The sequence below is a fragment of the Chrysemys picta genome, chromosome 5, assembly GCF_011386835.1.
Source record: "Chrysemys picta bellii isolate R12L10 chromosome 5, ASM1138683v2, whole genome shotgun sequence".
In the NCBI taxonomy this organism is placed as follows: Eukaryota; Metazoa; Chordata; order Testudines; family Emydidae; genus Chrysemys; species Chrysemys picta.
The window spans coordinates 116,868,030-116,886,197 of record NC_088795.1 but is presented as its reverse complement, the minus strand read 5'-3'; positions in this window follow the sequence as shown (position 1 = coordinate 116,886,197).

Here is an 18,168-nt window from a genome sequence, read left to right as displayed (position 1 = left end):
GTCCAACCCCCGGCTCAAAGCAGGACCAATTCCCAACTAAATCATCCCAGTCAGGGCTTTGTCAAGCCGGGCCTTAAAAACCTCTAAGGAAGGAGATTCCACCACCTCCCTAGGTAACACATTCCAGTGCTTCACCACCCTCCTAGTGAAATAGTGTTTCCTAATATCCAACCTAGACCTCCCCCACTGCAACTTGAGATCATTGCTCCTTGTTCTGTCATCTGCCACCACTGAGAACAGCCGAGCTCCATCCTCTTTGGAACCCCCCCTCAGGTAGTTGAAAGCAGCTATCAAATCCGCCCTCATTCTTCTCTTCTGGAGACTAAACAATCCCAGTTCCCTCAGCCTCTCCTCATAAGTCATCTGCTCCAGACCCCTAATAATTTTTGTTGCCCTCCGCTGGACTCTTTCCAATTTTTCCACATCCTTCTTGTAGTGTGGGGCCCAAAATTGGACACAGTACTCCAGATGAGGCCTCACCAATGTCGAATAAAGGGGAATGATCACGTTCCTTGATCTGCTGCCAATGCCCCTACTTATACAGCTCAAAATGCCGTTAGCCTTCTTGGCAACAAGAGCACACTGTTGACTCATATCCAGCTTCTCGTCCACTGTGACCCCTAGGTCCTTTTCTGCAGAACTGCTACCTAGCCATTCGGTCCTGAGTCTGTAGCTGTGCATGGGATTCTTCTGTCCTAAGTGCAGGACTCTGCACTTGTCCTTGTTGAATCTCATCGGGTTTTTTTTGGCCCAATCCTCTAATTTGTCTAGGTCCCTCTGTATCCGATCCCTACCCTCTAGTGTATCTACCACGCCTCCCAGTTTAGTGTCATCTGCAAACTTGCTGAGAGTGCAGTCCACACCATCCTCCAGATCATTAATAAAGACATTAAACAAAACCAGCCCCAGGACCGACCCCTGGGGCACTCCACTTGAAACCAGCTGCCAACTAGACATGGAGCCATTGATCATTACCCGTTGAGCCCGACGATCTAGCCAGCTTTCTATCCACCTTACAGTCCATTCATCCAGCCCTTTAACTTGGGGCTTACTTCTTTAACTTGGCGGCAAGAATACTGTGGGAGACCGTATCAAAAGCTTTGCTAAAGTCAAGGAATAACACATCCACTGCTTTCCTCTCATCCACAGAGCCAGTTATCTCATCATAGAAGGCAATTAGGTTAGTCAGGCATGACTTCCCCTTGGTGAATCCATGCTGACTGTTCCTGATCACTTTCCTCTCCTCTAAGTGTTTCATAATTGATTCCTTGAGGACCTGCTCCATGATTTTTCCAGGGACTGAGGTGAGGCTGACTGGCCTGTAGTTCCCCGGATCCTCCTCTTTCCCTTTTTTAAAGATGGGCACGACATTAGCCTTTTTCCAGTCATCCGGGACCTCCCCCGATCGCCATGAGTTTTCAAAAATAATGGCTAATGGCTCTGCAATCTCATCCGCCAACTCCTTTAGCACCCTCGGATGCAGCGCATCTGGCCCCATGGACTTGTGCACATCCAGTTTTTCTGAATAGCCCCGAACCACTTCTTTCTCCACAGAGGGCTAGTCACCTTCTCCCCATACTGTGCTGCCCAGTGCAGCAGTCTGGGAGCTGACCTTGTTCGTGAAGACAGAGGCAAAAAAATCATTGATTACATTAGCTTTTTCCACATCCTCGGTCACTAGGTTGCCTTCCTCATTCAGTAAGGGGCCCACACTTTCCTTGACTTTCTTCTTGTTGCTAACATACCTGAAGAAACCGTTCTTGTTACTCTTAACATCTCTTGCTAGCTGCAACTCCAAGTGTGATTTGGCCTTCCTGATTTCACTCCTGCATGCCTGAGCAATATTTTTATACTCCTCCCTGGTCATTTGTCCAATCTTCCACTTCTTGTAAGCTTCTTTTTTGCATTTAAGATCAGCAAAGATTTCGCTGTTTAGCCAAGCTGGTCGCCTGCCATATTTACTATTCTTTCTACACATTGGGACGGTTTGTTCCTGCAACCGCAATAAGGATTCTTTAAAATACAGCCAGCTCTCCTGGACCCCTTTGCCCTTCATGTTATTCTCCCAGGGGATCCTGCCCATCTGTTCCCTGAGGGAGTCAAAGTCTGCTTTTCTGAAGTCCAGGGTCCGTATTCTGCTGCTCTCCTTTCTTCCTTGTGTCAGGATCCTGAACTCGACCATCTCATGGTCACTGCCTCCCAGGTTCCCATCCACTTTTGCTTCCCCTACTAATTCTTCCCTGTTTGTGAGCAGCAGGTCAAGAAAAGCTCTGCTCCTAGTTGGTTCCTCCAGCACTTGCACCAGGAAATTGTCCCCTACACTTTCCAAAAACTTCCTGGATTGTCTGTGCACCGCTGTATTGCTCTCCCAGCAGATATCAGGGTGATTAAAGTCTCCCATGAGAACCCGGGCCTGCGATCTAGCAACTTCTGCTAGTTGCCAGAAGAAAGCCTCATCCACCTCATCCCCCTGGTCTGGTGGTCTATAGCAGACTCCAACCACGACATCACCCTTGTTGCTCACACTTCTCAACTTTATCCAGAGACTCTCAGGTTTTTCTGCAGTTTCATACCGGAGCTCTGAGCAGTCATACTCCTCTCTTACATACAACACAACTCCTCCACCTTTTCTGCCCTGCCTGTCCTTCCTGAACAGTTTATATCCATCCATGACAGTACTCCAGTCATGTGAGTTATCCCACCAAGTCTCTGTTATTCCAATCGCATCATAGTTCTCTGACTGTGCCAGGACTTCCAGTTCTCCCTGCTTGTTTCCCAGGCTTCTTGCATTTGTGTATAGGCACTTAAGATAACTCATCGATCGTCTCTCTTTCTCAGTATGAGACAGGAGTCCTCCCCTCTTGCGCTCTCCTGCTTGTGCTTTCTCCCAGGATCCCATTTCCCCACTTACCTCAGGGCTTTGGTCTCCTTCCCCCAGTGAACCTAGTTTAAAGTCCTCCTCACTAGGTTAGCCAGACTGCTGGCGAAGATGCTCTTCCCTCTCTTCATTAGGTGGAGCCCGTCTGTGCCTAGCACTCCTCCTTCTTGGAACACCATCCCATGGTCAAAGAATCCAAAGCCTTCTCTCCGACACCACCTGCGTAGCCATTCGTTGACTTCCACGATTCGATGGTCTCTACCCAGGCCTTTTCCTTGCACAGGGAGGATGGACGAGAACACCACTTGTGCCTCAAACTCCTTTATTCTTCTTCCTAGAGCCACGTAGTCTGCAGTGATCCACTCAAGGTCATTCTTGGCAGTATCATTGGTGCCCACGTGGAGAAGCAGGAAGGAGTAGTGATCCAAGGGCTTGATGAGTCTTGGCAGTCTCTCCGTCACATCGTGTATCCTAGCTCCTGGCAAGCAGCAGACCTCTCGGTTTTCCCGGTCGGGGCGGCAGATAGATGACTCAGTCTCCCTGAGGAGGGAGTCCCCGACCACCACCACCCTCCTCCTCCTCTTGGGAGTGGTGGTCGTGGAACCCCCATCCCTAGGACAGTGCATCTTTTGCCTGCCAATCGGTGGAGTCTCCTTCTGCTCCCTTCCCTCAGATGGGTCATCTAGTCCACTCTCCGCATTAGAACCTGTAGAGAGAACATGGAAACGATTGCTCACCTGTATCTCCATTGCTGGTACATGGACGCTCCTCTTTCTCCTTCTGGAGGTCACATGCTGCCAAACTTCTTCACCATCCTTCTGTCCCTGCTGTGCCTGCTCTGAATCTTCAGAACATTGTGGCCGTAGAAGCATCTCCTGACGTCTGTCCAGGAAATCTTCATTTTCCCTTATGCAACGCAGAGTCAATACTCGTTTCTCCAGACCTCGAACCTTTTCTTCCAATATGGAGACCAGCTTGCACTTTGTACAGACAAAGTCGCTTCTGTCCTGTGGAAGAAAGACAAACATGGCACAACCTGTGCAGGTTACAATAGCTGATTGCTCACCTTCCATATCACCTTCCTCTTAAGAGCTTCCTCAGCTGTTGCAGGAACTACTCAAAGAAACCTGCAGATGAAAGCCTCAGTGAGCTCTCCCCAGACAAACTCCCTCTGTTAGCCTCTGCTGTTCGCCGCTCAGCTGATTCGCTGCTGACTGCCCTTATATACCAGTCAGGCCCACTCAAGGCCCACCTGGAACAAAGCACTCCCAATTCACACTTTTCAAACAAACAAGCAAGCAATCAAGCACACGGTCAAACTGATCCTACACATGCCTATCACAATAAGTGGTATACCTCATCCAGGGCACCAAATGGCTCTATAACTATGTGAGTGAAACCAGGCAATCACTATGCTCTCAAATGAACTCACATAGGAAAATAAAATAAAATAAAATAAAATAAATAATTAAAAAAAACACCCTATCACCTGTAGGTAAACACTTTTCACAAAGTGATCACTCTATATCTATATCAGTCCTCATCCTCAAAGGACCACTTTCAGAAGATGAACCTGAATGTTTAAATTCATCACTCAGATAGACACCAAAAATTATCGACTGGACAGAGACACTGAATTTATGGCTTATTACAACAATTTGTAACCCACAAACCCCCTTTTTTTGTCCTGTGACTGCAGAGGTATTAACAGGCCACTCTACATTGAATAGTCCCTAACAATATGTGCTAACTACTTATACTGAACAATCTGTTCCATCTTGCATTTTACAGTTACTCTGGGAGTACCTTTCCCAGACCCGAAGAAGAGGTCTGTGGGGCTTGAAAACTTGTCTCTCTCACCAACGGAAGGTTCTCCAATAAAAGATATTACCTCACCCACCTTGTCTCTCTAACATTTTCTATAGACATGGCTACCTGTTCTGACTATAATAATAATAAACCTGAGTTACACACATTAATAATGAACATTTGTGATTCTATTAACCCATTTTTTCTGAAAATTTACCATATAGTAACTGGAGTTTTCCTTTTACAGGATCCATGCTGCATTTCTTGTGCACTCAAAATTCCCATTAAAGTGAATGGGAGCTTTATGTTTACAGAGAATATATGCTTGGGCTCATCATGGAAGTTATTTTTGTCCCTTAAGTTGAAAATATCCCATCCAATTGACTATGTTCAAAGCCACATTGTTGGAGGTTTCACATGTTTTGCTTTTTCAACACATCAAGCAATAGTTATCTCCTGTTTGTACAATACATATTTTAGGCCTGATCCCATATTTTTTCCAGCACCTAGATTTCCCATTACCAGACTAATTGGCTGTGTTGCAAAACTACAATGTTGTAAGAGGTTTAGGCCTGTTGCAAGTTAATCAAAATCATGAAAAACTTGGGAACAAGTAGTAATATTTGAAGACAGTGGTATTTTTGCATCATTTTACAAAAATCTGTCCACAGTCAATAATAAATAGAATTTATGATGCAATTCGATACTTACCAAAACTAAAAAGTTGCAAAACATGACAGAAGTGTGCCAATATCTAAAATTAATAAAGTTGTAATTATGAAAAGCAACACATATATACAGTAATACCATTCAGAATTTAGAAATATTTCTGGATATGAAATTTCATTTTTATTAAATATTTGGTGAATCAGCTACTTTGATGAAAGAATGTATACACTTATTTAATTAAAACAGGCCTTTTAATTATCATAGAATGTCTTAAGGATGTTAAGAAAATCAGCAGTTATGACATTTTGAAGAATGACTAGGAGTTTAGTGTTAGAATAATTGCACAGTGCTGTAAGCAGTTCAGAAAACAGGGGATTGTTTAATGATTTAATTAAAAACAAACAACGATTTTATTGAGCTGACAGAGACTAGTATGATCTGCTTCCATAAGAAACAAACAGAGTGTGTTGAATCATAAATCTTCAAAGTAGCATTAAGAAAACTATTCAATTTTCATTCCTTATATAGTTCAGCTCTTAAATTTGGGAGCTGTTGACAAATGTTTTATTTTATTGTCTACATTTTTGCTATTATGACTTGTTAATTAGGTATAGACCAGGGGTTCTCAAACTGGGGGTCACAAGGTTATTACATGGGAGGTCATGAGCTGTCAGCCTCCACCCCCAAACCCCGCTTCACTTCCAGCATTTATAATAGTGTTAAATATTTAAAAAGTGTTTTTAATATATAAGGGGGGGGGCACACTCATAGGCTTACTGTGTGAAAGGGGTCACTAATTCAAAAGTTTGAGAACCACTGGCATAGACAGTGCTGTAAGTTTAAGAGCATGGTTCCCTAACAAATATTCTCCTCGAGTGAGGGTGGGGAAGTGTCCTCACCTACACATTCCATGTGTATATTTTCTTTGTAAAACACATTTACTTGCCAGGCACTGCCCCTCTCCTGGCCTCTAGGGGAAGGGAAGGGCAGTAGTCCCATAGATTTCACATCACAAGGTATCTGGGAGGAAATGAAGATCCCTGCCAGAGCTGAGACTCTTGATCCTCCGAGAGAGTAGGAAAAGAGAAGTTAGTCAAGATGAGATGGATGACCCCCTTGCCTAACTTCAGTTCTGCCTTGTCTTTAGCTGTCTTTTAGTTAAGAAGGCTGGGACAGCAGTCTTCTGAACCTCTCTCTTCTCTCAACTTCAGCCATGGCTGATTGGCTCCTCTCTTTACCTGGGTCATCAGGTGACAACTAGCAGGCAGAATGTCCCATTCCATATCTGAGGGGTGCTGGGGCAGCAAAGTAGACCTATTCTCACAACCTTTATGGAAAAGTCAATGGGAGTTTTACATACATAAAGTCTGCAGGACTGGTTCTGCATTGTCCACATATGCAATATACTATATACACGGTTTATACCACCCATGCAATACTTTCTTTCTTGCTCAATATTTTAAATATACATTTCATTATTGTCAGACAGACTTACTAATAGTTGAGGTTGGAAGTGGAGCCTGATTGGGAATTCCACAGCTGAGTTATCTGATTATTATAATAATATTTTAGTGGCATGGTTATTGGGTAGTTATGATGCAACATTTGATCTACTTTTGATGCAGATGTGAAATTGTTGACAGCAAATATGTATATCCATTTTTATATTACAGCATCGGAATTTATGTGAGTGGCGTCAGGTGAAGGTGTTATTTGTGTTTATATCTCAGTTTCATTAAACTGCAGTGGGTTCTACTATCATGCAGCAATCAGACTGACTCAATGACAAGTTCTGTTCTATCTGTTCCCTGCAGTCCTTGTCAGACTCCATTCTAGTATGCTCCAGATTTGAAAGATTAGACAATCTTACAGGTATATCCTTTCTTCAGAGGTACCAGTGTTCCAAATTATTTGGTAGATGTTTCACACAATCGTTATATGCCAAAAAAAAACCGGTTACTCACCTTTGTAACTGTTGTCCTTCGAGATGTGTTGCTCATATCCATTCCAATTAGGTGTGCACATGCCGCGTGCACTATTGTCGGAGAATTTTCTACCCTAGCAACACCCGGTGGGTCGGCTGTGGAGCCCCCTGGAGTGGCGCCTTCATGACGCTGGATATATACCCCAGCCGACCCAGCGCCCCCTCAGTTCCTACTTGCCGGCTACTCTGACAGTGGGGAAGGGGGGCAGGTTTGGAATGGATATGAGCAACACATCTCGAAGAACAACAGTTACAAAGGCGAGTAACCGTTTTTTCTTCTTCAAGTGCTTGCTCATATCGATTCAAATTAGGTAACTACCAAGCCTTACCTAGGCGGTGGGGTTGGAGTGAGACATCACTGAGTGCAAAACTGCTGATCCGAATGCAGCATCGTCCCTGGACTGCTGTACAAGCGCATAGTGAGCGGTGAAGGTGTGGACAGATGACCAAACCGCCGGTCTACAAATGTCTTGGATCGGGACGTGAGCCAGGAAGGCAGTTGAGGAGGCTTGGGCCCTCGTGGAGTGGGCAGTGAGGCGTGGCATCGGGGCACCGGCCAGGTCGTAGCAAGCACGAATGCAGGACCAAGAGGAGAGACGTTGCGAGGAGACCAATAAACCTTTCATCTGGTCGGCCACTGCAACAAAGAGTTGCGTCGTCTTCCTAAACGGTTTCGTATGCTCAATAGAGAAAGCAAGGGCCCTGCGTACGTCCAAGGAGTGCATACGCTGGTCTTGACGGGTGGCATGCAGCTTAGGATGGAAGACCGGGAGAAATATATCTTGGTTCACATGAAAAGCTGATACCACCTTGGGGAGAAAGGCAGGGTGGGGGCGAAGCTGCACCTTGTCTTTATGGAAGACTGAGTATGGAGGCTCAGACATGAGCGCCCTGATTTCAGAAACACGCCGCGCTGAAGTGATGGCTACAAGGAAGGCTGTCTTCCAAGATAGGTAAAGGAGTGAGCAGGTAGCCAATGGCTCGAACGGGGGCCCTGTGAGCTTGGAGAGAACCAGGTTAAGATCCCATGCCGGAACGGGTTGACATTGCTGTGGGTATAGCCGGTCTAAGCCCTTGAGGAATCTGACAACCATCGGGTTAGAGAAGACCGAGGAAGCGTGTTCTCCTGGGTGGAATGCCGATATAGCGGCCAGGTGAACCCTGACCGAAGATATCGCCAAGCCCTGCTGTTTTAGGGATAGGAGATATTCAAAGTATAAGTGGAATAGACGCCTGCAAGGGGGGCATGGCCCGCTGCTCGCACCAACAGGAGAAACGTTTCCACTTGGCTAAGTAAGTGGTCCGTATAGAGGGCTTTCTACTTCCCAGTAGAATCTCTTGCATGTGATTCTCACAAACTCCGGATGTGAGCATCGTAGCTCTGTCCGATTCAGCCATGGAGCATCCACGCTGTAAGGTGGAGCGATTGCAGGTCGGGGTGACAGAGTCGGCCGTGGTCCTGAGAGATCAAGTCTGGGCACAAGGGAAGCGTGATCGGAGTTTGTACCGATAGCTCCAGAAGCGTGGTGTACCAGTGGTGTCTTGGCCAAGCTGGAGCGACTAGAATCATATGTGCCTTGTCTCTGCGTAGCTTGAGCAGTACTCTGTGGACCAGTGGAAATGGAGGGAAAGCATAGAACAGCTGGTCTCTCCATGATAGGAGGAAAGCATCCGACAGGGAGCCTGTGATCGCCTTTGGATGGAGCAGAACACGTGGCACTTCCTGTTGGCTCGTGAGGCGAACAGGTCGACCTGGGGAAATCCCCACCTCTGGAAGATGGAATGGATGATATCCGGGTGAATCGACCAGTCGTGTGTCTGGAAGGATCTGCTGAGACGGTCCGCTAGAGTGTTCTGGACTCCAGGGAGGAACGATGCCATGAGATGTATTGAGTGGGCAATGCAGAACTCCCACAGGCGAAAGGCCTCTTGGCATAGGAGAGACGACCGGGCTCCTCCTTGCTTGTTGATGTAGAACATGGCCGTGGTGTTGTCTGTGAGGACTGACATGCAACGGCCATGTAGGAGACCGAGAAATGCCTGACAAGCTAGGCGCACCGCCATCAGCTCTCGAACATTGATATGCAGAGCTAGTTGGGATACGGTCCACAGGCCCTGGGTATGGTGCTCCCCGAGGTGAGCGCCCCAACCTAGAGATGAAGCGTCCGTGACTAGGTGCAGGGAGGGTTATGGGGCGTGAAACAGCACTCCTGCGCAAACCGCCTTGTGATCCAGCAACCAGGTGAGAGAGGTCAAGACCGAGTTCAGAACCGTCACCACCATGTTCAGGTCGTCCCAATAAGGACGGTACACCGATGATACCCAGGCCTGAAGTGGGCGAAGCCGAAGTCTGGCATGCCTGGTTACGTAAGTGCAAGAGGCCATGTATCCCAACAGGCCGAGGCACGTCCTTATTGTGGTGATTGGGAAGACCTGGAGTCCGTGGATAATGTTTGTGATGGTGTGAAACCGAGTGTCTGGCAGAAGAGCTCGGGCGAGTCTGGAGTCTAAGACTGCCCCGATAAACTCTATTCTCTGGGTTGGCTCCAGAGTGGACTTTTCTTTGTTGAGTAAAATGCCTAACTCGTGGAATGTTTGTAGTATTATCTGGATGTGAGTTTGAACTTGCTCCCTGGTGCGGCCGCGCACCAACCAGTCGTCTAGATACGGGAACACCTGTATCCTTTGTCAACAAAGGTATGCTGCCACGACAGCCATACATTTGGTGAACTCTCTCGGAGCCTCGGACAAGCCAAAGGGAAGGAGGGCAAATTGGTAGTGCACATTGTCTACTACAAATCGAAGGAAGCGCCTGTGTGTGGGGTAGATTGCTATATAAAAATATGCGTCCTTCATGTCGAGGGCGGCGTACCAGTCTCCAGGATCCAGGGAAGGGATGATGGTCCCCAAGGAGACCATGCGGAACTTCAACTTTACTATGAATTTGTTGAGTCCGCGTAAATGTAAAATGGGTCGCAGACCCCCTTTTGCTTTGGGGGTCAGGAAGTAGCGGGAGTAAAACCCCCTGCCCCTTAACTCCGGCGGAACCTCCTCTATGGACCCCATAGAGAGGAGCCCAAAAACCTCCTGTATAAGGAGATGCTCGTGAGAAGGGTCCCTGAAGAGGGATGGGGAGGAGGGGTGGGAGGGGGGGAACGAAGAAAACTGGAGAGCATATCCCCTCTCCACCGTGCGAAGGACCCAACAGTCCGAGGTTATAAGGGACCAAGCATGGTGGAAACGGGAGAGGTGATCCCGAAAGAAAGGGAATGGATCCTGGGTAGTGGCTGGCACGCCGTCCTCGAACGCACCTTCAAAAATTTTGCCTAGGTCCTAAAGGTGGTCTAGGAGGGCCTTGGTTCTGACCGGGTTGGGGGCCGGTTGACCTCCGTCTACCACCTCGCCCTCGCCTTCTGTGGAAGTCCTGTCTTGGATGAGGAGGAGGAGGGTAGAACCTTTGTGGCTGGGGCCTAAAGGGCCTGTGCTGGGGTCCTGGGACATGCATCCCCAGGGAGCGCATGATGGTTCTGGAGTCCTTGAGGCTCTGCAACCGAGAGTCCGTCTTGTCCGAGAACAACCCCTGTCCCTTGAATGGCAGATCTTGCAGGGTCTGCTGCAGTTCTGGCGGTAACCCCGATACCTGGAGTCAGGAGACGCGTCTCATGGCTATCCCAGACGCTAGTGTCCTGGCGGCAGGGTCCGCTATGTCTAGGGAGGCCTGCAAGGAGGTCCTAGCCACCTTTTTACCTTCCTACACTAGGGCCCTGAACTCTTCTCTCGAGTCCTGGGGGACCAACTCTTTAAATTTACCCATGGAATTCCATGAGTTGTAATTGTACTGACTCAAGAGCGCCTGTTGGTTTGCGGCTCTGAGCTGCAGACCCCCCACTGAGTAAACCTTACGCCCAAACAAATCGAAGCGTTTGGCGTCCTTCGATTTGGGCGCTGCTGCCTGCTGACCAGGACGCTCTCTTGCGTTCACTGACGAGACTACTAGTGAACACAGCGGAGGGTGTGTATAGAGGTACTCTTGGTCTTTAGAGGGGACAAAGTACTTCCTCTCTACACCTCTGGCAGTGGGAGGGATGGAGGACAGGGTTTGCCATATGGCATTAGCGTTAGCCTGGATCGTACGAATAATGGGCAACGCCACCCGGGATGGGGCATCAGCTGAGAGGATGCTCACCACCGGGTCCTCCACCTCCACTATCTCCTCAGCATGTAGGTCCATATTCCATGCCACCCTACGCAACAAGTCTTGGTGGGCACGGCGGTCTATTGGAGGTGGGCCTGAGGCTGTTGTACCCGCCACCACCTCATCTGGGGAGGATGAGGAGGACACCTCAGGGGGTAAAGGATCCAGATGAGGGTCCGGCTCTAAGGGTCCCTGATGTGCAGGATCCCCTGCACCGGGATCTGGGGCCTGCGTGGGTGTCGGCACTGGAACCTCCATACCCCCTGGGGGAGGACGGGAGATGGTGGCCTCAGGTACCCTGGGCTCAGAGTGTGCCGAGCGAGAGGCCGCTGGTGGAGCCCCTTGAGCTTGGTGATATGCCCATGGGGTCCAGAAAGACCAATGTGCAGGGTCCTGTCTAGGGTCCTCTGCCCCTTCCTGCCAATGACCCAAGTCATCTGCAGCCTGACCCTGAGCAGGGTATGCTGATCGGGAAGCCCCTTCTGACGAGCGAGACGCCGATCTTGAGGGCCAGGATGGTGCCGAGCGTGATTGCAGGGGCTCGTCCTGGTATGGTGCCGAGCGGTGCCGGTCCACAGGCGAGCGGTCTCTGTGCGGTGCCAGTGAGCGGTACCAAGATCGAGAACGGTGCCGATGGCCATGCCGGTACCGGGATCCAGATCTGGATTGCGAAGACGAAGACCGTCTGTAGACTCGGTGCCGGGAGCGGCCTCGCGAACGGGAGCGGTGCTCATACCGTTGCCGGGAACTGCATCTGGACTCCGACCAGTACCGATGCTCAGGTCGATGGCGAGAAGTAGACCGGTGCCGGGAGGAAGATCTGGGCCGCGAGTACGACCGGCGCCGAGATGAAGATCGGTGCCGGGACTGCGAGCGGCGTTGGGACCTGCTCCGAGACCGGGATCGGTGCCGCGAGTCCACGCTCGGAGATGGAAGGCGTATCAGGGCAGGCTTGCCCCTGGATTGCACCGTGCGAAGGGGATGCAGTGCTGCGGGCTGAGACGGCGCCGGCTCCGTGAGGGCGATAAGTTCTTTCGCCGTTGCAAAGTCTCTGGGGTAGAAGGAAGACAGGGCTCAACCACAGGACGAGGCGGTGAGCCAGTCCGCACCGGACTCAATGGCCCTACACCCGGTGCCGGAGTCAACGGTGTTGACGATGCCTGCCCCCTCTGGCGCTCCGAAGCCGGACGTGGCTCTACCACCGGTGCGGGGGGAGCCGGTGCCTGTTGGACGGCAGCATCCTGGGTCTTGCGGGGTCTTTTATGTCCCGGAGACAGGGAACGGTGCCGAGGGGCTTGCGGCGGATGTGGTGCCGAGGGAGGACAGTGCTGTGGGGCCTTATCCACGTCTGCTTGCGGTGCAGTACCGGAGGGTGCTGCTGGGACGCTACGCACCAAGGCGCTCGGTGCCGGAACTTGGCGCGCTGAAGGGAGATCTGGGCTAAGTGCCGCCTCCATAAGGAGCTTCTTAAGTCTAAAGTCTCGCTCCTTTTTGGTCCTGGGCCTGAAAGCCTTGCAGATCTTACACTTGTCCATCTGGTGAGACTCCCCTAAACATTTCAGACAAGAGTCGTGAGGGTCTCCCGTTGGCATAGGCTTAGCACAGGTCGTGCACAGCTTAAAGCCAGAAGCCTTGGGCATGAGCCCGGCTGCGCGCTGGGGTGAAAAGGGGGGATAATAGCCTCCTTAATCCCCGCTAACTATTTATAACTACTCTACAACTATTAACAACAAACTACTAATCTAAAAGTATATAACCAACAACTATCTACAAGAATGAACAAGTAAAGCTAGGGAGAGTGGAGAACAGCTATGCTGCGCTCCACAGTTCCAACGACCGTCACCGGCGGTAAGAAGGAACTTAGGGGGCGCTGAGTCGGCTGGGGTATATATCCAGCGCCATGAAGGCGCCACTCTAGGGGGCTCCATAGCCAACCCACCGGGTGTTGCTAGGATAGAAAATTTTCCGACGATCGTGCATGCAGCGCGCGCACACCTAATTGGAATCGATATGAGCAAGCACTCGAAGAAGAACTGTCAACTCCAAAACTAATCTCATTTTGTCTAATTACACAGTGACTGTGCCTAACTGCTTGCTTCTCTTTGGGTTTGAGGGAGATCCAAAGTGAGCTTTTAAAAAAATATTGTTTGCTTAAAATGTTACAACAGATGGAAAAGGAAATATTATAGAAACCAGAATTGATTTTTCCTCCTTTTAGCTGGTGAAACTACTGAAATAAATGAGCTAAACTGTCATAAAACTGGAGTAACACAGTAATGAATTATGCTGTAAAAGGCTTCTTAGTTCACTAAGGATCTTTTTGAAAGATTCTACTGACTTCAATGGGCTTTGGATCAGGCCCTTCTTACCCCGCCAGTTCAGGGTTGTTCCATAAAGTACGATATACTTTCCAGTACTCTGTCAAGTTCAGTTTCAAATAACTCTAGCAATTGGCTTCCACTCCAATTTTAAAATTACTCTACTATGAGAAGTAGTGCAGTAATTAAGTATATCGTTATGTAACTATAGCAAACAATTCTATCTTTTCTATTTTCTAATTTTCCACCGAATGATGAATGAATGTCTACAAAATTGGGGGGGGGGGGCAGGAGGGGGGAAGGTTATATACATTTCTCACAGCAAATGTGCATGGTGAGTAAAAGCTGAACCACCCCACCCTTCAATATTTCTTCATATTTATAGTGTTTGTTTTTTTGGCTCTATGCAAAATATTCAGACATGGTACCTTTTAAAGATAAAACATGCTGTAATCTATACTTCCAGATATATACATAATGAAACCAGATCTCTTTAAGAATTTTCTCTCATCACATTTGTCTCATTGCCCATGTAAATAGAGTACTCTCTACCCTCTATGCAATAATTTAAAATGTAATATATTTAAACAAACATTTACTATCCATCTTATTGTCCCTGGATTTCAGGTTATGGTCCACAACACAATACAGAAATTACTTATTTTCTTCAATCCAGCAACAGTTTCTTACCGAGATCCTAACTCATACAGTTTCACTAAAGTATTTCTGCACAAATTCAATCACCACTAATGTTTATTTATTTATTTAGGAAGCTTTAATAAGTTTACAAAATTTTGTCATGTAAATATCACAAACATAACACTTATTACATGTTAGCTTTTGTTTAAAGAGACAGGAATATAGTAATCAGATCTTTCTGTTTCATAGGATATTATCATATTACAGAGTGAGCGTCATTACAACACCTATAGTATATCATTACTAGAGATTTTATTAAATTGAGTGAAATCTCTATAGATACACACATATTTAACTGACCAGGCATGTCTATCAAATATTAATATTCAAAACAACTGGATAGGTGTACTGATTTTTTTGAAGGCGAATGTACTTTTTTTGAGTATTGAATAAAAGGTAATCAAATATCTAGTATCTATTTGTCCTACGTCTATTTTGCTGGATACATCATTGGTATGTTAATTTTTTTCCATAACCCCTCCTTTTTTTTTTTTTTTTAAACCATGAGCTATTTTTCTTTTTCCAATGAGAGGCTACCAATAGCTGACCAGCTACTAAAGATCAATTCTTCATTTCCTCCTGGGTGATCATTCACCACTAAAGTTTTACGAACATTTAACCTTGATAGATGCCACACTTGACAGTTACAGATATTGGGCTTTCCTGCAGTCTTTACTTAAGCAAAACTTCCATTGACTTTACTGATTCAAATGTCAGTATCACATCAGTAATCAAAGAGATCATGAAACAGAATTACCCTTTCTAATTAATTATCAATTAATAATTACTATTAGATGCATGTTTGTTGCCATATAAAAAGCTACAAAAATAAGACTACTTAATTAATTGTATTTATTCAATTAACATATAATTAAAGATACTATTAGATGAAAATGTAACAGAGACATCTTATAAATACCAAAGATAGATGGACTAGATAAATAAATTTTGAGCCCTAATATTTACCTTGTCCACATGCTCGAGTAACAAAGAAAGCAACTATACAGTAAGCTTATTAGGAACCCTGTGGGGTGTGTTTATTGAAACATGCTTATGTGAATTTATCAAAAGTAGTTATATGACAGATTCATCTACTGAGAGTTGAAACAAAGGCAATCTATTGTACTGTTTTATTAGGTTTTTTTTTTAACTTTTCTTTTTATCTTCTGTTTTAGTACTAAGAACCTGGTTATTAAATTCAATTATAGGCTTCTCCCACAATATTACAGGATACCCAGAGTTCTCATAACTCCCAAGCCCTTATATTTGACTTCTGTCTTGTCTATACCTTTGTTCTAAGTGGATGCAACTGCACAACAAGGTTTGCAAAAGCCTTTGTATGTGTGAAGAACAGGGCTGAATTTAGACTGTTTTACAGAAATAATTCTATCATAAATGCATGTATTACACTTTTATACTTTTGCAGTTGGGACTACAGTATATTTGGAAAAAAGATATGTAGCTAGGGCTTTAGATCCTAAAGCATCAGGCCCTAAGTAAGATCTACAGGATCCAGCCCACAGTGAATCACCACATTCTGTGATAATGGTTTCTTTTCTCCTTTTTGTATCTCTATTAATGTAACATTTGTCTAGTCATCCTTCTGAGGGGCAATATCTGCTGTGTAAAATGATCCTGGGAAAGTACAGTTTGCAAAGTATTCCTCTGAAGTCTTGCCAAAGAACCATAATGTATAAAAATAGCACAATTCTTCTTATTTATTTGTATTACAAATACAATACAAATAAATATGGGACCAACTTCATTGTGCAAAATGCACAGCCCCTGCCTTGAAGACATAACAATCTAAGCATGCAATTGGTGAAGTCCTGAGCCCACTGATGGCAAGGGCAAAACTTCCACTGACTTTAACAGAGTTGGGATTTCACAACACTCTCTCTCTCTCTAAATCTCAAGGTGGGATTTTCAAAGGAGCCTATGGGAATTAGGGGCCCAAAATCCCATTTAAAAAAAAAAAACCAATGGAATTCCATCCCCTAAATCCTTTAGGCTACTTTGAAAATATAATAAGCCTTAAGAATTAGAGTCCAATAATATGGCTTAAATTCACCTATTATCATAACTCATCAAAATAAATATATATTTGTAGGGCCAATTCCTAAATCGCCATTTTGTTTTACCAGGGTTGTTGTTTGGCCTCCATGTTGGTACCCCTTCTTGTTTGTGAAGATGGTGCCCTTTTTCAAACTAAGGTGGGAATTAATCATGTAACAGGTGTAATCTGCCCAGAAACAGGAAGTTATATAGGGACTAAGCGCACAGCACTCCAGACTGTCTGCCCCCATGGCGGCCCAGTACCTAGTAAGTGAACCAAGCTGAGACGTCAAGTCAAGATCAGAAGCAGCGTTCCCTCTAAGCTGTGTGCCTGCATGGCCGCACAATAGTGTTTATCTTGGTAGATTCAGTCAAATAAACTTTTGTCAGAATGTCAGGGTTTCATTATGTTTTTGATAGGAATAAATAAAAAATAATTTGAATTTTGCTCCATGTACACTGGACTGGTGCTGACACCTCTCTTCGTGCTGAGAAACCAGGACAGAGGAGGACACGTAGTCATGTCAGTTGCAATGTGGCGTGCAGTTGCTACTCTCTTGATTTTCACCCAGTTTTCGGTAAGATTGTTAGAATTTATACTTGTAATATACGTGTGTTTTGCTGATAAAAGTACATTTATGCAATAACCTTATAAGATTTTCGGTTCAATTTAACAATGTTGCGGTTCAATTTAACGATTAAATGTTCCAAGTTGTTTCTCTCACATCAAACATATAAACAAATACTATTGGTAAAGTCTTGCCTACCGTAATTGAGTAAAATGTCAGAGTTTAATGTAGAATTTTAAAAATTATTATTGATTTTAATTATTTTTGTGGAGATTCTATTTATTAACAAAAGCATATCCTTTTAACAGACATGTTTAAAAGAAGGCAAACAACATCACCCATCAAAGGGGCAAATCCTAAGAAGAAATGCTGCCTCATGTTCAAAGGAGAGTGGCTGGATGAAATAGTGGAAACAGAATCTCAACAATCTAGAGGCAAGATTCGTGTACAAGTGAAGGAAATATTCCAATTGGGCTGATGTGGGCTTGATCTGCAAAATCTGTGCTAGAGCTAGAATATCCAGTGATTTCTCTACAGGCAAGAAATGTGAAGATGGATGGAAGTTGGACTACATGAAGAGGCATTTATTAAGCAAAGGTCATGAATCTGCTGCACATATTCTTAGAAGCATAAATTCTCACCCACTGGGATTTGACTTGTGAAGTATTCTATTAGAAACCACTAGTAACAGACAGAAGAGACTGATGTTCAAAGCCAGAAGAAATAAAATTTCTCATAGACAATGTTCTGCTTGCAGTACAAATGAACAGCTCCATGAACTCTGTGCAAAATATAAATGATCACATGGCAAAGTATCTGCATGAACCAACAAGATGGCGTAACAAAAACTACGCTTTAGAGTTTTTGGAATCAATCAATAGTGTTGTCCTCACAAAAATCATGTCAGAGATTTGCCTGTCTTCCTATCATACACTTACTATTGAACAAAGCACAGATATTTCTGTTAAGTTCAGAGATGCAGCATCTCCAGT